Consider the following 20,910-nt stretch of genomic DNA (forward strand, 5'->3'; position numbering starts at 1 on the left):
AGAAATGAGGCTGAGTGAGAGGGTGCTAGGTTTTGCTGGTGGTGCTGCCTTGGAACGGATTACACTAGTTGCATGAGTTAGTTCTCAGGAAAGCAGGTTGCTAAAACTACAAGTCTGACTGCTGGGAGGCAGCTCAGGTCTCCTGTCCTACAGTGCGATCCCTTCCTCCGAGGTAGCATCTGCCAATAAACATTCAGCAGCAGCCTAACCAATGGAACTGAGTGGTCTCAGGCATTCAGGGACTTAAATAAACCACTTTCTGCCTAAGTATCCTTCTTCAGGAATTTCATTATAGTGAAGAAAAAGACTAATTAATGTAGTATCCTTGTTAATTGTAGTAAAACACTGAAAAGTGACGAAGTGCACGCATAAAATGGAACATCATGAAGGTATAAAAAGGAAACTCTATTAATACACAGATGTTCGAAATTATTACATAAGAAAAACAAGGTACAGATTTAGGATATGGAATGTGAACCTTTAGGATCAAAACTGGGGATGAATGTATATGCATATTTTCTCATTTTCCATATAATACCTCTGGAAGAGAACAAGAAACTGGTAATGTTAAAAAGAAACTACATGTCCAAAGGACAGAGGTGTGGAAGGGATATTTGTTGTTTTCCTTTAAACTTCTAAATTTGACTATGACTATGTGACTACTTATTCTGGAAATATGTTGACTTTTCAAAAATCCCAACTACAGCTTTGAAAAAGCTAAAAATATTTTCTAAGGTGATTAAAAAAAAAAAAACTCTGCCCACCATTACTGTGTTGTGATTTTTTATGCAGGGAGAAGGTGGAATACAATGTGGCCTATCTCAAAGTCTAAAATTAAACATCAGCTTTTCAGCTGATTAGAATCCAATTTCAAAGGAAAATTCTGTTATATGGTTCCATCTGGTTGGCATGGGCTCCAAAGCCTGAACAAAACCACCCTTGCAGTAGCTTGTAGAGAGAGTTCTTAAGGGTGCTAAAGGAAGAAGGGCAGCAGGTAGGGCTAGGCCTAAAATGTTTGGTAGAGAACCCTGGTTTCCTAAGGTGACTGAGTCCTGGACTGTTAGTGTTACTGTCACCTTGATCTCTTACTTGTCTTTGTCTTTTCCAGAATCTTGCTAAAAACACTCTTAAGTGTATTAGAACATCGACTTGTGTGTGTGTGTGTTGTATAAGTCAAGTGCTCAACCCCTGAGCTATAGCCCCAACCCTAGGACCATGCTGAATTATTAAACAGAATCTTTGTATTCCAGTATGAGGGATTGAACCCAGGAAGTTACATTCCTAGACCATTTATTTATTTTTTAAAATTTTTAAAATTTTGAGACAGTGCTCAAACTCATGATTCTTCTGCGTCAACCTCCCTACATGCTTGGATTACAGGTGTGCGCTACTGGCCTCGCTGAACAGAATCGTTATAGTAAGGATGTTTAGAAGGTGAGATGAAGTTCTGCCTTAAGTTTTCCCATTTTGGCAGTCTACTTTGTGAAAATAGCCCCAAGGAACTACAGCTCCCATAATTCACAAATCCTTGTATCAACCATCCCATATAGGATCTAGGCTGGACTGTGATTCACCTAAACTACAAAACTCTTCAGAAGTGAGAATGTAGTGGGTTCTGGGCCTTAACGATGCCTGACCAATCCCTCTTTGTACTTTTGGAGCAGAGACATCAGGCAAGCTGTTTGGCTGTCCTATTAGAGGAACTACTTGTACTGATGACCACCTGGGCAGGCCTGTGAGTGGAGAGGCCCCAAGGCTAGTGGTCGGGAGTGACCCTTCTATCCCACAAGCCTGGTAGAATCTTCAGGAGAACTCTAGCCCCCTGCTGCCCATCAACTGAATCTGCATGAACAGCCATGAGAGGACCAGAACTACTCAGCGGAACAGCCTACCCATAGCTGTGTGAAAATCATAAAACCAGTGATTGCTCCTAAACCTCATGCTTTCTGATGTAGGCATTCACTGGTGGGGCTCCGGGAGCTTTCAAAACCCTCCGCCTATTTGCCCTACAAATTGTCTGATGAGGCCCAAACATAGCTCAGTCAGCCAAATAACCTGGGAGGAAAAGCAGAGGCCAACCTAATTATGGTTTTAAAGGGAAAGGAAAAGAATTATCAAGTAGGAAATGGAATCTGCCTGTGAATATTAAATTAATGAAAAAAATTGAGGCCTTTTTAAAAACGCCAGAATGGTACTCCTGAATCACACCCTTGGAACCAATGCTTCTTCAGCCTATGAGCTTCACATTGTTGAATTGTTTGATTTTATGATAGTGGCTCATCACTCCTGGACATGTGGGATGAGTATAATTGACTTCTATAATGTGTTTCTAGTCATTCTTGTGCTTATTACAGTTTTCCTAACTTCCAGCTCTTTTTAAATTTATGTGGGCAGCTTGCATCATAAAATAATTTTCTATTCTGATTTTTAAGTATCTTCTGAGTGGAATGACTCACCCCTTAATTTCTTTTAGGCTAGCTTAAAGGTATAACTTTATTGCGTGGACTTTGAAATTAATTTAACATTAACTATTTGGTATCTCCTAAGGGTCTTCAATTGAGGTGAGACTTGATGCCTTGGGTGATATATTCTTCCCTGATTTGGCAGGGCTTTTCCATTCAATTTGAAATGCACATTTAGCCCACCCAAAACATAACATTGGATTTCTCCCTTATAGATGTATCTCCCTAACTGAAATGCCACAAATAAAGTAAAATAAACACAAAGAGGACTTGCCACAAAACAAAAATATTTGCAGCGGCTTCAGAAGCTTTAGTGATCACTTAAGGTTCACTGTCCTCTGATTCACTCTTAACCCTGCTAGCAAATCTACTTCTGCTATTCTATTCACTTGCTGCCATTTGTCCCCTCCAAAAGCCCTATTGAAATTCAATCATCTTGGTGGCAGTGCTGGATGACAGGACCTTTAAAGGTGAATAGGTCATTAGGAGAGATGAATGCTTCTCATGAGAGTGGATCACTATAAAGTGAGGCTACCCTTTGTGTTTAGCCTTTGCCACAGTTCCTGCCTGCCCTTCCCCCTTTTGCAGCACTAAGATGCACCTGCCCTCTTAGACTTCCAGCCTCCAGAACCATGAGCTAACTAAATTTCTCTCCTTTATAAATTACCTAGTCTCAGGTGTTCTCTTATAGCAACAGAAAGCATACTAAGACATCACTTTGCTCCACTGGCCTTCAAACATCAGCTGAATCTGAGGCTAATCCTTTAGGAGGTCTCCTCCCTCCTCCTCTACTGTGCATCCTTATCTCTTTCCTTCCAAACTTTCGGCCTATATCTGACACCTGAGTTTGCCTCCTTCCAGGTTTAATGCAAGATCTGGTTCTTTAATCTGAATTTTGGACACTGGCCTCCTGGGCAGCTTCTAGCTTAGCTTATTCCACATCCTGGAATCCCCCACTGTCAGTGTTAGAGAATGCCTGTACTCATTTACACCTTCCAGGTCACTCCTGCACACTCTGTGAAGCAGGTTCCCCCCAGTCGATAGAGGGTGGAGAATTGGAGAAGACTTTATCAGAGTCCTTCTTCATGTGGGGAGAGGATAAAAAGAGCATGTCATTTCTAAGTACTTCAAGACTGACTAGAAAAGAAAGGAAATTAAACCTTGATGTTGGGGAGAAAAAGTTCTACTTAACTATAGTTAGTTATACATACTCTAGACTCATCAAAAATTTTTTAGCCATTGCAGGCCTTTCTATCCTAATCTACCCTAGTCTACCTATACCTATCCACATCAATGCTGCCAGGTGCCAAACAGCCCAGTACAGCCACAGCCTCAGTTCTGTTGTTCAGCAGGTGTCTATCGAATACTGACAAGGTTGATTCCAACCACATTCAGACACAGTCTCTGCCCTTTAAGAGCTTGAAGCTTGAAGAGGGACAAATATAACAAATAACTATAATGGCAGTCATGAGGGAGAATTATTGGAGCATGAGGGAGGGGAAGGGTGGGTAAGGGAGAGGAGACCAGTGAAAGCTTCACAGGAGGTCTGTTTGAACTGTACCTTAAAGAATGAGCAGGGATCTTTTAGGGAGAAGAAAGTTGGCTAAATATCCTTACTGGGGCATGGAGGTTGGAAGATACCTGTAGGTTATGGAAAGAAGAGTTGCTCAGTGTTGCTTAAGCCACCAGAAAAGGAAGACACAGAAGTAGAAGAAGCTGAAGGACAGGATAAAACCAGAATAAGCAGTGTTTAAGTAGATTGGGCTTCGTGTTTGGGCAATGTGGGAGAGGAGATTTAAGGATTTTAAGCAGAACAATGACAAAATCAGGTCTGGGTTTTATAAGGTATGTAAGTGGTAATATGGGGCAGAGGTTAGTTGGTTGGGTAGAGTGGAGCAGAAAAGGAAACTGACATTAGAGGCACGAAGAAGAACTTGGAAACTTATTGCCTTGGCTCTGTTGAGCAGTGATGAGAGGCTAAACCTGGTGATGGTGTTGAAAGTGATGGGAGGAACAGAGATCAGAGAAAACTTGCAGCAGAAATGGAAAGGCAGGGTGTTGATTTTGTATGGAGTAAATGGCAGATGGTGCAATAGGGCATGATGTCATTTCACCTGTCCTCTGTACAATGCTTTGCATCTCTCAGATACGCTGATGTGAATTGTTGTTTTGGGTTTCTTTTTGGAACAAGCTCAAATGTAAGGATAAGTTGCAAATACAGAGCAAAGAGCTTTTCTCCCAGATCACTTGTAAATTGTCAACATAGTTTCTCAAGCAATCCTTAACACCAGTGCTACGTTTTCTACAACAAAGGTATGCTCCAACATAAGCACAGTATGACCAACAAAGTCAGGAAGTCAACACAGATACATTACCTCCCTTTAATCTTCAGATAGAATTCAATTTTTTCTAATTCCTTCATAATATCATTTATAGGGCATTCTAGAAGCATATCTTGCCATCATGTCTCTTAAATTTCCTTTAGTGAAAAAGAAACTGACTTTCTTTCATGACCACGGGGGCTTCTGGAGATTTTAGATTAGTTACTGTATAGAATGTCCTTTGATGGACTCTGACTAGTGGAGAAGGGAGTTCATCCTTTATTATTAGATTTAGGTTGTACATCTTTGACTAGACTACCAGGGAAGTGATGCTGTGGAGTTCCAGTTGCACACTATAGGATGGTGAAGCTTTCCAACTTACCCCATCATTGGTGATACTCATTATGATCGCTTCATTAAGATGGTATCTATCAAGTGCTGACACTATAGTCTCTTTTCTTCTTTATAATCCATAAATACTTTGTGAAGAGGTAATTTGATGCAATATGAAAACCCCATTTCTCATCAAACCTTTACTCATTTCTGCGTATCCTTCTGGACCAATGGTTTCCAATTTCATTCATTGTGCTATAATTGGTGACTGTCATTATGTGTTTCCATGTTCAAATTGTCTCAAATATAGCCAGTAGGAGCTCCTTCAAGCTAGAATTCATATTGCCATTATTCTGGGAACACTGCCTCACTTTCTTTCATAAAAATGGACCTTGCATTCTCTCTGCTCCAGCCTCAGGATCAGGAATTTCTCCAGTGAGTACTAGATTCCTTCACTGAGACATGGTATTTTGAAGCCAACCTAGGGTACTAAGTATTCTTATTGACACTGGGGTGTTGATGATCTTGGATCTTTTGATAGAGCTAGGGACCCTTGTCCCCACACATTCTTACATCTATATTTGTTTTCATACCTATCTGAAAACAATTCTAACCTAATCCAACATGCCAGGGGCTCTTCTAATTGTCTCTTTCAAAACTAGCAATTCCCTTCTCCAACAGTAGGAACTGGCTCTCATTTTCTTTACTATATTTATTCATTTCATCTATCTTTTTGTATGTAGTTCATTTCCTATAATTAGGATCACCCATGTCACCACTCTCCTAATGGATATTGAGCTCCTCCTTGTGCTTCTCAAGCTCTGACTCCTCTGAAGAACCAGCCCACCATACCCCTGCCCCACCACTCTTGGTCCTTTAGCCCTTTAGGCTCCTGTTGGCCCCTCCTGATCCTACTGGCTTCTGTATGAAGCCTCCTACGAGGATTCTGTCTTCATTCCCTTTGTGTTTCAGGGAAGGTAAGGGAATAGGGACAGGAAGAAATAGGGGAAGGGAGAAAAGGGGAGAGGGAAAGGTGGAGAAATGAAAAATACAGGAGGAGTAGCATAGTGCTTGGATTCATACAACAATCCTGCTTGGTGATTGTGGACAGTATTATTCTCCTTTTTAAAGATGGGGAATTTGGTGTAGAAATATTAATGTCTTACTCTGTCTCATGTCTGATGGAGCGGTAGAACTAAGAATCACTCCTAAGTCTTTTAAACCTAAGTCCATTTCTCTAACTGACACGTGACATTGTCTGTGTTCTCATGATCTCCCGGAGGCATGTAAATATTCTAAGACAAGAAAATGGATTACTTGGTTGTAAGAAATGTAGCTGTAATTAAAAATGTGCTTTGGTTGCTAATTGACAGATAGTCCTGATGGTCCCTGGACATTCCTTGAAAGAAACACACTGGGTTGGGTACAACCCATGGGAGGTGCTATGGTTTGGATCTTAAGTATCTCCTAGAGGTCCATATAAGAAAGACGTGGTCCCCAGTGTGATGCTAATGGGAGATGGTAGAACCTTTTAAGAGAAGGGCTTAGTAGGCAGTCTTCTGGTCACTGGGTTATGCCCTCAAAGTGGACAGAGGGAGCCCAGTATCTTCTTTTTCTTTTTCACTTTCTAGCCACATGACGAGTAGTTTTGCTCCTGTATATGCTCCTACCATAATGTGCTACATTGTCACTGTCCTAAAAACAATAGGGCCAATAGATCATGCAATGAAACTTTCAAGACTCTAAGACCGTAACCCCAAATGACCCTTTATTCTTTATGTTGACTATGTCAGGTATTTCTCATAGTAGTGGAAAGATGACTACACTCTATTTTCTTCATCAAAGGAGAAGATGAGCTCTTCTTTGTTTCTCCAACAGAGAATTCTTTTCCTTAAGATTGGCCTTCAGCAAGGGCTGCCATTCAAGATCTTTTCTACAATTTTCAGGGTACTAGTTTGAGCTCTGGAGGCCTAGAATACTACTATTTAAAGTGTGATGCTACGAACATCACAAAGCTTCTTAGAAATGCAAACTCTTGAGCCCCACCGCTATCATCTGTGACTGCGTCTTCTGGGATGGAGCCCAGACTTTCCAGGTAATTCATGTACTCACCTCCAGAGCTCTAGGATGCTGCCTGGTGTTGTACATTTCTGCTAAATTCTCAAGTGATGGTGATGAGAAAATCTGGGTCTGTACCATGAGAATCTGCATTTTATCAAATATAACAAACATCTACTGATGTTTGACAAGCACTGCTGTAGAACTCTCTCTTCTGAGTTGCCAACATAACCCCTGAGACAAGTCAGAGAGCAAAATACCTCAATGCACTGAATTGCTATTGCATGAGTGAAATTAAATAGGAGCCTAAAGTAATTATCTTTGCCAGGCTGGTTTGCGCCATACATTAATTTTGGATAAGACTTTAAGAATGTCATACTTTGCATATAATGTTCTCTCTGCCAGAAATGATTTTTCTCTCCATTCTTTGACTACACTACCATAACACTGGAGTGGGAGATAATTTCTCAGGCAATATTCACTGATTGATAACCGGGCCAGGTCCCTGTGATGTGTTTGTTTCACCATAAGTTGATATTTTATATGAATTCATGTCTATCTCTGATTTCAGAAGCTGCATAGGGGCAGGCACCTTGTCTCACTTTACTTTTAGGTTGAATCATCCGCTACAATGCCTGGCCATGACCACCTCCACCTGGCATTGGTGCCCTTGTGGAAATCCTCCCCAATTCCTCCTGAATGAAGTGACGCACTTCTGACAAACAGAACAGGACAAAAGTGACCAGCAATTGCTTTTGAGACTAGGTTACGAACAGCTTGTGGGTTTTTTTCTCATTAAGTTTATTGGTACTTTTCTAGGTATAGAGTACAGTTATATTCATCCTTGAGACCTTGTACCTTTACATGACGGGTCTTGGTTTGTTTTATTTGCATGTCTTCTGCTTTCTCTCTTGGCTTCCTGAACCAATACAGCTGCCATGTTGCGAGCTGCCCTTTGAAGAGGTCCATATGGCAAAGAGCCCATGTCCCAGCCAGTGAGGAGCTGAGCCTGCCAGGAACCAGGTGTGTGAGCCTGGAGTAGGTCAGCCTTCAGATGACCCTTTGGATGAGTCAGCAACCTCAGCCAATTCCTGCACACTGGCTTTGGGAGAGATCCTCAGCCAGGACCCCCCAGACAAACTACACTCAGATGTCTGACCCATAGAAACTATGATGTAATAAATGTGTCTTCTCTGAAGCCACTATTTTTTGAGGTAATTTATTATACAGAGATAAAAAACTAGTACAAATTAAATAAACAGTGCATGTCAGATGGTTCATCCATCCTAGCTTTTACCCCCCTATGTACCCCTTATTATCTCTGCTTTATAAATTAGCATATGGGTGATCAAAGAGACTAAGCAATTTGCCCTGGTCAGAGACAGTAAATGACAGAGGCATGATTTGAACTCAGATCTGTCTAGCATCAAAGTTGAGCTCTTTTCAGCAAGCCATAGTTTAGCCTCAAAATTTAAGACAGATTCTACTTTATACACTCATTACTGAGGCTGATAAGGGCAAAATAAAACTTTCTAGTTTTTCACCTTATACAGTATAAATCATTCTGAACTTTTCTAAGTACTTTTAGTTCACCCTTTCCATGAATCATTCACAAAGAAACTACACATTGAATTGTGATCTTCTCCTAACTCCTACTACCACCCGCCTGGGATCCATTCTCCCAAACTATCCAGCCACATGTTGGGCTGGGCCACTATCATTTCTCAGATTTACCACCATGACTCACTGCAGAGAATGCAATTCTTTGGGGAGTGGTATAGAAATTGGGAGACTAGAAGAAGGCATGAGTCGTGTATCACATATTTGATTTTATTGTTTATGTGATTAGCTTTCTTTAATGACCAGAGGAGTCATGGGCTGAGGGAGGTGACCAAAGAGATAAACAGTGAAGTAAATCAGGTCCCAAGTAATGATGCCCTTGAAATTTCACAGCAGAAATTGTACCTATACAGGGTGAGCATTTTGATGTAATTCTAGACTATGTACAAATAGCAATGTGGAAACTTCTCCTCCATCTCTTTGTCTTGCGATCCAGTAATGGGGGAACCTCTGGGAAAGGAGGGAAAGGGAGACCTGCTGGTCACAAGCAGCTGCCACGCATGTGACAATTATTTGACACAGTGATCTTTAAAATTCATGCCCCCGACCCATTGTATGATAAATCCACATTTTTGATGTCTGTTCCAGATTCCCAAGTAAATTGTGTTTAAAGAAATTCCCCATATCCACGGCTTCATGCCTCCACCCCAACACTGCATATACCTCGGCATTCTGTACATGTGGATGGACGGAACTGAGAGTACGCATTCTCAGAACTGGGACATGGCTCAATGGTAGGGCACATGGCTCACACGCATGAGGTCCTGCACACACAAAATAAAAGAATATGCATTCTCCATAGCTTAGGTTGCTTCAAAAAGAATGGAAAAGTCAGTAAGGGGAAAAAATGAGAATAAAGACTTGTCATGTAGAGGTACAAGATCCCAACAATGAATGTAACTGTACTGTATCCCTAAAATGCACCAATAAACTCAATTAAAGATGAAAAAAAAAACAAGAATGGAAAAGTCAGAAATGTCCTGAATAAAATTATAAGCAAAAACCAGTAAATTATGCCTATCTGTTAAATTACCTAAAGTAGAAAATTTCCTGTCCAACTTTGATAAAATTCCAGACTTACAAAGTATAGAAGTTGTCCCTGGCAAGTTTCTTTATCCCCACTCTCTAAGTTTGTTCTGTTCCTGTGAATTGCTCTTCTAGTTAATACCCTCTTGGCACTTCGTTTATTTTCCTCCTTTGATTGCTTCTGAATGTACTGTAATCCTCTTTTCTGGTTATTATCCCTTTTACTACAGGTAAATCAACTGTATCCAGTCTTAGGACAGATGCAACATGAAAGAGGGAAGTTACAATTGCTTTATCTGATGCTGTCACTCATGTCTGGGTTTGAGAGGCAGACATTTTAAAAAGCCTAAGGGCTCTGGCATATCTAGGAAACAGATGGGAAACAAATGAAACATTGATGAATTTGCAGGTTCCAGTTCTTTGATATTTGTCTGCCTGGGTGTGGGTGGGACAGAGAGATGTAAGGGAATAATGAGGATATGGACAGAGAAAGGTTTGCAATTTTTCACATTCTTCTTTGGATATGGGTTAAAGGGAAGGATGTGCGGGGGAGGCATTTATCTTTTGCTTTGTAGTGTGACATTTTCCTAAGTCACTGCACTACTTGGAATTTAAAATTATAATCAGGGGTCCCTAACGGATAACTCTGTAATTATGCAGCAATTCATTCAACAAATACACATTAATACTGATTACATTAGGCTTGAATAGAACTTCATGGCCAAATAACTGAGAAAAGATTCCACCAAGAAGGGCCTTGTGCTCTTTCCAAGACTTAAATCTCCCCTAGTCAGCATCTTTGATATTTAAACTAGTCAAGCAAATGACCCCAGGTCCACAGGGGACCTGTGAAATCGAAACAGGGGACCAACAAGGGTTCACATTAGAAATACACATTTTCCCTAGGTCTGGGCACAGTGGGGAATACTTTATAAAGAATTTAAGAAGAGTGAGGTGGTACTCACACTCTGGGAAGCTGAGGCAGGAGGATTGTAAGTTCTGTCCCAGGCTGGGGAATTTAACAGTGTAATGAGACTTTGTCTGAAAATAAAAATTCTTGAAGGGCTGGTGATACAGCTCAGTGCAAAGGCCTTGGGTTTTATCCTCAGGACTTCCCCACAAAGAGTTAAAAGAGAAAACCCACCCATGTATTCGTTCACTCACTAAGCCCTCATTAAACCCTTCCTGTGCGCAGGGCACTTTCATGGGCCCCGCGAACACAGAGGGCCTGGGTTGAGCTTCTGCCTTGGAGCGGCTGCTTGTCGACGACGGAGCACGACTATTGCCAATGCTTCCCTGAGCACCTGCTGAAGAGAAGCCCTGACCGGCAAAAGCCAGCTTGACTTTGAATAGCCTGAATTCTGCCAAGGAGTTCAGCTCCATTCACTTGTCCATTTTTGAACATGATGAAAATTTCCTGGTAGCTTGCTATTACACCTTTACTGAAAGAGAATCGACATGCACTACAGCTCCCCTATGAAATAGACTCCCGCCCCTGCCCAAAGTCTGACAAGTCAACCTTGCTACTGGAAACATAAACCCACAGCTGGAAGGGATAGGCAATGAAGACATGAAGCCATAGTGTGACGCACAGAAACCTGACCTGTGTGCTCCAGGATGAGCATCTCCCAGATAGAGTCAAACAGTCAGTTCTGGAATGTGTATTCGTAGGGTGCTATTTTTATGGTATGGTGAAGTAGATTCTGTATACTTCATCTAAAACATTTTCAGTTCAGATGGGGATACGAATAAATGTATTAAAATAGCATCTCGGAATGGTAAGCCACTGGGTTGAATTTACCAGGAAAGAGTCTTTAGGAGGGGTGATCTTAAACCTGGATGTTAGCTCACATGTGCATGGATGCAGGCATGGATGAGGTTCCAATTATTCATCCATACAGTGCATACAACACATACAGATTGCTGGGGTTTATGCACATGGTCTGCTTCTCATACATGATTTAAAACAGAGTGAGTTACGGGAAGGGGCAAGTGCAACAGATGCAGCTGACCTGACTCAGCACCCTTCAGTCATGTTATCGTGCTCTGCAGGAGCCTGACGGGAGGTGCTGGAGACCTGGTGCAACATTCCACACCCCTGTACATTATTCCCCTAGCACCCACGCCGTCTTCCTTTCACAGGCACTAGCCTACTCACTCAGAACATACTATCACCCTTATAAACTTTGATACTTTTTCCTTACCTCAATTCTTTCTTTGTCACATGCAAGAACTTAGAAACCTGTCCCAGACCCCATCTGTATGTAATTAGATAACCCCACAAAGCTCTGTGTACTCATTGGTGGGGCTTCTCAGAGGTGGCTGGATCTAGAGTGTGTGAAAATGGATTAAGAGTGTGTGATAACTGAATTGGTTTGGCGTAGTTCTGGGTGTGGATAGTGGAGGCCGCACCCCAGGTGTGGGTGATGTCAGTCAATAGGTTTGTAGCCTGGATGGAACATAAAAGGAAAGATGCAAGGCAGGCTTTGTTGCCTGCCTGCCATGGGCTGTTTCTCCTCTGCGATGACCCTCTGCGATGCCATCTTGCCTTGGAGTCAGCCAACTATGGAATGAAATCTCTACAGAAATGAACCTCTTGTTCTTTAACTTGTGAATGTGAGGTATTTTGTCTCAGCAATGAGAAGTGTAACTAAGACACCCATGATAATAGGCCTATACCCAACATTAGCAACATTACTTGTTCTTGGTCAAATTAATTTTTATGTTTTCTCATGTTGTGAGTTCTCTGAGATCTACATGCTGGTCACAGGTTATTGCCTATGCCTCGTACTGCGTCCTCGTTGACTCATCATCCTGCTCTGGCTGTCTTGACTATGTCTTTATGTCCACACCAGTACTTCTCGGAGTGCAGACCAGATATCATGGGAACCTCTTTAGGAGGTCTACAAGGTCAAAACAACTTCCATAATACTAAGGCATTGTTTGTCTTTTTCATTCTCATCCTCTTACAAGTTCAGCACTTTCCAAAGCAGCTGAATAAATCACAGCAGAATGAATACAGAAGATCTGAGAATCTAATATCTCCTATCAAGCCTGACATAAAAGAGATTTGTAGATATGTAAAACAATGCCATGCTTCTCATTGTCTTTTTATCTTAAATATAGTTATTTCTCATAGAATATATTATCTATATTAACACAAAATAAGTTTGTTATTTTTATTTTAAAGGGATTTATTATCCATATTTTAAATTTCTCAGTTTTAATTCCTAATAAAGTTAATATCAGTAGATGTAATACACATAAACAAATCTCTCTGGAATTCTCATTTGTTTTTGAAATATATAAAGGGGCCCTAAGATCAAAAAGCAAGAGGAGTGCTATGCTACCCCTGCCACATGAGAGACCTAAGGCCCAGGACAGCAGTGTCCCCTGGAGATTGCCCGGGGCTGACATCCTTGAGGAGCTGGTGCTCTACCAAATGGGGACTTTGGAAGGGACTTTCTGGAATAACTTCCATATGAGTTATAGAGACAGAAAGCTGTAAAACACAGAAGGAGTGAGCAGGCATTTGAGAAGAACTGGAGAGCAAAATTGTGAATTAAGAGAAGGAAACTGGAAAGGGAGGAGGCTACCCTGTGACTCTTACTCTGCTTTAGACCTAAAATACCCTACATCAACTTTAACTGGTTTATCTTTAGCACAATTTCTGATGCAATATGACATTAGGGTGTAGAAAAGGCTTCACAACCTTTGGAAATATTATCACAAAGCATGAATTCTTTAATCTAGTAAAGAACATATAATAATACAATTAGAGATGAAAGATGAATACAAGTTATATAGTGAGTTTATACATTGTTTGAGATGAGTCCCACCTTGGATATACTTTTAAATGACCTAGTGAGTCCTACAAATCTAGATACCCATGGCCTGGGGGTAGAACCAAAGATGAGCATGTCTTAAACCCCAGCCCCCAAATGATTCCACTGTGCAACCAAGATCAAGAATCACAACACAAGTAGGTGGGATCAGAAATGCAAGTTATAAAATGAAAAAATGTAAATAATGTGTTCGTAAATGGGGAGGGGAGGAGGGGGTGAAGGGAGGGCAGGGACAAGGGGAAAAAATGAGAACCAAGATCTGTCATGTAAAGGTACAAGATCCCAATAATGAATTAACTGTACTGTATACCTAAAATGTACCAATACACTCAATAAAAGAAAAAAAATGCAAGTTATACCCAGAAGTAGCCAGGGACTAGTCTTGCATGAAGGAAATGGAAGCTGTACAGATCACAGAAAAGCAGAAGACAGCCCTTCCAACTTCAGCTCCAGGCCTTAGCAGGCCATCTTGTCCCCTGGGAATCCTCTGGAGTCTCTTTCCTCCCAGCTGATCCCTTACCTGGCCGCCCACAGAAGGCTCTTAGACAGTGAAATGAGAGAGAACTTCACAATTTTCTCTCCAGCTCCTCAGCTCAACAGTTTTGGTCATAGAGCCGACTGCTAAATCTTTTCACATTGAAAAGTTATACTTTGACATGCTTATTTTTCTTCCCCTGTCTGACTCACAGGATGAGTCATAAGGAAGCTTGATAATCTCCCATGGACTAAGGGAGCAAGGGCACACAGAGAGGGCTCCCTTCTTGATGAAGGTTAGGCTAAGCCTGAGCTTGAACTAAGAGCTGCGCTGTCTGTCCCCATTCCAGTTCTGCATTCTGCCTCATTGAATTTTTTTGTACTGGGAATCGAACTCAGGACCTTGCCCTTGTGAGGTAGGCAGTGGAACCACTGAGCCCAAGTCCACATCCAGTCCAATGACTTATTTTTAAATCTCCACCCCAGCATCTGTCTTGAACGATGGTGGGGAATCTATAAACACCAGACACTGGAGATTGGAGGTGGGGTATCCACTGATTTCTCTGTCATCTCTGTCTCCTTAGGTACTTCAGAAAAGAAAACACTTAAAAGGTGGAAAAGCTTTTGAGTGAGGCATCATGCCCCCTAGAAGAGAATGATCCCAAAAGCCAAGAGTCTTCCCTATACAGAACTCTGGAGCAAGCATGCATCTTGAACCCTTAAAAAGAACTGTAGCCTGTAGGTAGGGCAAAGGTGCAAACAACTAGGAGTTTTACACTGTTTCTGTTCCCTGGAATTTGCAACAGTGAATATAAAGTTCCCACCCATCTCTCCTGCTCCAGCTCTCAGAGGTTGCTCAAGCTGCAATAACCCCATCCATAGACAGGTAAAAAATTGAGCGGGGTAAGTTGGCAAAGGTCTCCGCCGTCCCTCCCCTGTGCTGTAGGAACCACATCCAACCTACCCGGACCTGACAGAGGGAAGGAGGAATGCACAAACCATCCACCATTCTCTTAACCATTTGTTGGATGCATATCACAGTTGTGGAGTCCAGATGATCATGCTTCAATTTCTGAGCAGCTCACAACACACAATGTGGAGGTCAAAGTTAGGGATCTGTCCAGGGGCTGTGGGTAGAGAAAGGAGGGGAGTTAATGTGACTCCAGAGAGGCAAGGGGGTTCCTGAGAGGCTGAGCTTATACATGATTTATAAAATGAAAAGCTTGTGTGGGGAATGTTAAAGAGGCCATGGAGGTAAAGCCCTCAAGTGTTGGTTTAGAGTTTTGCTGCATTTTTTTTCTCGAATTCCCTGAGAGACCTCTCATCCTTTCTACAATGTGAGAACACAGCAGGAAGGTATCATCATCTAAGAACCAGAAAATGGCCACATCAGGTATAGATTCTGCTACTACCAGGTCTTAGACTCCTCAACTCTTAGAACTGTGAAAATAAATATCTGCTGTGCATATGATATTTTATTATAATAGCCCAAATGAACTAAGACAGACAGTCTCTGTTAACACCACACTTTGGAATTTGAGACTTTCACTTATTACACACATACACACACACACACACACACACATGCATACACGGGCTCGCATTTTCTCAAAATGATTCAGTGAATATGGCTGCATCAATACTTAGGGATGGTATTACGTTGACTATGTAAACATTTTTAATTGATCCCTTTACTGCATTATATTTGTTCTAAAATTGTTTTTAGTGATCCTAGAGTTAATAACTCTTCATATTCTTTTCTTGCTCAGTTATCACCATTGTATTCCAAAATTCTATCTGAAGTTAAAAAGCTCTTGAGGCCTTCAAACGTACCCACTATTAGTTTTATTTTTCCCAAAAGATGTCCTTCTAGAGACCGCAGCCCCAACTATGTGGTTGCTTTCTGGAAAGCAGTCCCTCTCCCCGGCATCTCAGATGTTTCCTTGTTGTTGTCAGCATCGGGGTATGGCTGTGTTGGGAGGGGGAGTGGTGCTGGGCACCATGGTGAAATATATTCTACTTTCAGCTGCACTGAAATGTTCACACCAACCAATCAATCATGCTTTCTCCCAGACCCCCTCTCTCTGCCAACCAAAATTCCTTAAATATGTAGCTACAAGAATGCAGCTCAGGATGTGTATTCTATTTTATAGAATGAAGCATCACTTGGCTTTAGAATCCAAATAAATCCAATTGAGATTTTTTTTTTTTTAAGGAATGCAGTCTTAGTATCTGGTCACAAAGCACTTCATCTCCGTAGGAGTTGGAAATCGGCATTCCCAATTTACAGAAGGAAGAGTGGAGACCTAGGAAATATTAATATTTTGCTGAAAAATCCCAGACAGCAAAGACAAGTCTTATTCCTAGGGCTGATCTTTGTTTTCCACATGTAGTACCCAGGAAATTCTTTTCCTGCTGATCCTTGGCAATGTGATAGACTAGGTTTGTATATCACCATAAAACAGTGCCATATATGGCCTCTTGCTGGAAAAGGGGGGCGCTGCTGGGCCGGGGATTTAGCTCAGTGGTGCTGCCACCTGCCTTGCAGGCACAAGGGTTTTGGTCCCCGGACCAAGAAAAAAAAAACAAACAAAAAAAGGGTCTACCTAAGCTTATGTTCCCAGTACAGATGGCCATTCTCCATTTGCCGGTTTTACTTTCACAATTTACTTTTTTATAGGCATCTTACTCCTCAATGAGAAGGAATCATGTGGTCATATTATTTTTATAGCCATGAATATTGGAAGCCTGCAACAAAATCCCCATGACTTCCACCCACCACCTCCCTGCCCAGCTCTTGGCTGTGTCAGCAACAGCAGCAACATTCTCTGAGTGGGGCGGTAAAAGCTGGGTCAGAACCATTTAGGAAACAGCGCTCTTCCCTTTGTTTTCAGCAAGTCAGCAATAAACACATTTCAGACATCTTGGCTTCTCTCAGTACTTATAAAGCTCAAATTCAATATTGCTGTTGTTGAAGTTCCTCGTTTCATGGTCAGGCCTCAGCTTTGATAGAACAGAAATAGTATCAGTGTTGACTCCAGTAGCGCCAACACCTGGTACAGAACGAAGCATAAGCACCAGCTATCTTTACGTCTGTGTGCTGAAAAGTAAAGATCGGAGTGCGGCGGCAAGTTTGTTCTGGAAATGTGGAATACTTAAGGGGCAAGAAGTTGGGTTTACTGTGAGATTTCTTAGTACATGGAATTTTCATTGCACTGAGAACCTTGCGCACAGAAGCATTCAATAAATAGTTGTAATATGCATTTGAATGCAGTGGCTTGCCCTCAACTACATTTTGTTTCTTGTGTTTTCAGTTATTTGTGGTCAACCACAGTCTGAAATATTAAATGGAAAACTGCAGAAATAAAAAGCTTATAAGTTTTGAATAACACCATTTTGAGTATTGAGATAAAACCTCATACTTCTGGGGATATGAGTCACCCCTCGGTTCAGTGTATCCATGCTGTATATGCTACGCACCCATTAATCACTTGATAGATGAATTATCAGATCAACTATCACAGTATCACAGTGCTTGTATTCAAGTAATTTGTATTTATTTAATAATGGCTCCCAAACACAAGAGTAGTAATGGTGGCAATTTGGGTATGCCAAAGAGAAGCTGTAAAATGCTCCTTCTGGAGTCACTTTACATCATTAGAAGAAGGGTAAGCACAATAGAATAAGATATTTTGAAAGACCATATTCATATAACTTTTACTAAGTATATTACAATTATTCTATTTTATTGCTCTTTTCCTCCTTTCTCCCCCCGCCCCGCCTTTCTTTTTTTTTTTTTTTTTTTTTTTTTTTTTTTTTTTTTTTTTTTTTTGTACCAGAGATAGAATTTAGGACTTTGCACTTTTATTGTTATTTTTTCAATGTGCTTAATTTATAAATTAATGTCATCATAGGTTTGTATGTATAGAAAAAACACAAGATATGTAGGATTTGGCATTATCTGCAGTTTCAAGCATCCACTGTGAGTCTGGGAACATATCTTTCGCAGATAAGGGGCAACTATTTCACCAACTGCTCTGTCCTGATGCATATGTGCATGCTTGTGTGTGTAAACGTGAATGTGTGTGTGTTCCACTCAGTCTAAGAAACAAAGCAAAAGCATCAGACAGAGCACTGTGATACTGAGTCCCACCTCTGGTTGGAGCTCAGAGTAAAAGTTATGGTACTGGTTTGTACCCCTCAGATCTAGAGCCATTGCTGCGGTCACCATAGCATCCACTTAGGAAACATCTAAGGGTCAAGAACAGTCAAAAGAGAATCCTAAAGAGAGTCGCCACTCACCAAAAGATTCACATCAAAGCACAGGGAAAGTGGATCCTCTCTCAGTTTTGTAATACCAGCATATCTTTATTCAACTCTTCACCTGGCTCTGTCTTCTTCTGTTAAATATCTGGAGAAAAGTAGAAAACATCCTTTGCTGCCCCACACAGGTCAGAGACCTCACTGTGCCTTGGAAGCACTTATCACAGTTATAATTAGAGAAGTAATTAGATGTCAACTTCCTCCTCTCTCTGCTTTATGGCTATAGTCTTAATGTTATATCATTGTCAGAGGACCAAATAACAAATGGTCCCTTCACATCTAAAAATCTCTATGGTACACAGGAGCAAAAATTCAGAGTAGAAACATGTAGAGAGTACATTTTCCTGTTATGCTGAGGTCAGACATCTTCCTCTGTGCCGCTGTTTTAAAATCCAAAAACCCATATAATGAGTGTGAGTGAGAGGCTGTGCACTTCAGAGAGCAACTAGGACTTTTCCAGACACATATGTGCACTTAATGTGTGTGATGACATTTGGTGGCCATGATGACTAAGTCTCTCTTTAGTGCTCATTGAGATGGTTATAGATTTCTGTTTAGAGTATATTTAGCTGTGATGACACCAGCAGACCCCAGAATAATAGATAACTCAAAGAAGCCTCTGTCATCCAAAGAACTGAGTGGCTCCTAATTAGTTTGCTGTTCGGAACTGCCCAAATTGAGTAAGACACCATCCAGTGCATTCCTGCCCTGCTCTCTACTGCAGTGCTTCCCAACTTTTCCAGCCTCTGTCATCCCCCTGGCTTGAAATCCTGTAGATCGCTGTGCTTAACAGTATGCTTAAGCAGGCTTCCATTTGTTCAGAGAAATACGTGTTGTACAGCACCTGAAAAGTGCAGGCTTTGTGCTAGATATCTGCGAATACTCCCAAATACAGCTTTCCTTGTTATTTCACAGATGAATGTCATTTGCCCTCGCAGCTCATAGAGGGATGAGAGTGGAGTAAAGAAGGGGTCAAGGTTTGCCTCTTATAAAATGTAACCCCCAATACACTCAGTTCAGTGTTCAATGGAAAAAACAGAGAACAAAATCTAGTAAACGATGACACACACCAGAGACAAACTATAGAATAAAGTTGGGGATAGAGCACTGGGAGCACTTGCTTCATCCATGGCCCCTTTGAGGGATCATTCTTTGTACCACTTAACTGGTCTCAACTGAATACACCAGGAAGAACACTTTGCTTAAGGAGTGCTTAGTGGCCTACGTGGCATTCCAAGAAAAGGTGACCTCTGCCCAAGAATAGCACTCATCCCAGATGCTGATAGGCCAGACTAGTCAGTGTGGGTTCGGCCTATATGAGAGGAATGTCACTAAACACTTAGTGGGTGATGCCTTTGTCACTTACAGAAGCAGAGACTAAGTACAATGCTGGCTTGCTGGCAGCAGTGGACACTCTCAAGTGGGCAGAGGAGTTCCAGGTTGCTAGAAATACACTGCATAGTGAGTGAACATCTAGTTTCCCATAAGGCTTGCTGAAACTGATTTTTGTAATTTCTTTACTTCCCCATGGAATCGTATTTGTTCCTTGCATCCTGGTACAGCCAAGCGAATGCAGTTGAAAACTAGAAATGTCCTCCCTCACAGAGGAACCTGTCACCTACACTTAGAGTTCCGGCTCAGGAGTCCTGGGAGAACATCTAACATTACCCACAAAAGTGGCACCTTGATAATTATGAGGCTTTTGATTCACCCTATTGTCAAACAGCTGACTATATCTTTGTTGTGGTAGAGAGGGGTGAGTTTTTGAGTTTAACTCATGAAAATATTGAATCTATACTCTTCTATGATTCCTATCAAATTATGTTCTCTCTCATCTCAATGAAAACTCTCCTAGCGCCATAGGATAAGCCAGATCATACAGTGATCAGAGCAAAGAGATAAGAGGTAAAATAATATAAAAAATGGCTGGAATCTCAAGATTTGTGGAGGGTGCCATGGGGGAAGGGGAGAGAAGATTTTTGCGTCACAAGTAGCAGAAGCTTCTTTAAATGCCAAGCAATAACAATTAGAATAGCAGATGCTTAGAGCCACAGGAGTGTTATTGACGGGGGCTTCCTCTTCAAAGTCAGAAGCAAGAAAAGACAGAGAAACTTCTCAGCATCTGGTATGCTGCTGGTCCTCACCAAAGGAAGAGACCCTTCTAGTAGGAAAAGACATGGGAATTTCTAGGAGGAAAGATATCTAAATATGACATCGTCTTAGTCTGTCTTCTATTGCTATAACAAAATGCTCGACAGTAGGTAATTTATAAAGAACAGAGATTTAATTGCTCATAGTTCTGTACACTGGGAAGTACAAACACATGGCACTGGTACCTTTTTGGTGTCTGCTGAGGACTCTCTTGCAGGAAATGCCATGATAGAGAGCATCACACGAAGAAACAGAGAAAGTGAGCCCAAGACAGCTAGTTGTGACAACAGAACCCCT

The 20,910-nt window shown here is 41.4% G+C and overlaps 1 long non-coding RNA gene across 1 annotated transcript; it reads right to left on the reverse strand.

Moving 5' to 3' along the window:
- Positions 1 to 9,056: 9,056 nt before the first annotated feature.
- Positions 9,057 to 20,873, reverse strand: LOC104860711. The gene is made up of 5 exons (XR_002025269.2): positions 20,799 to 20,873; positions 18,442 to 18,550; positions 15,104 to 15,266; positions 9,458 to 9,558; positions 9,057 to 9,244 (listed from the first exon to the last, which is right to left on the reverse strand). It is a non-coding gene; the product is annotated as an uncharacterized LOC104860711 (long non-coding RNA).
- Between the last annotated feature and the right edge of the window lie 37 nt (positions 20,874 to 20,910).

This window comes from Fukomys damarensis, unplaced genomic scaffold (genome assembly GCF_012274545.1).
Source record: "Fukomys damarensis isolate Sample0158 unplaced genomic scaffold, DMR_v1.0_HiC HiC_scaffold_18, whole genome shotgun sequence".
In the NCBI taxonomy this organism is placed as follows: Eukaryota; Metazoa; Chordata; class Mammalia; order Rodentia; family Bathyergidae; genus Fukomys; species Fukomys damarensis.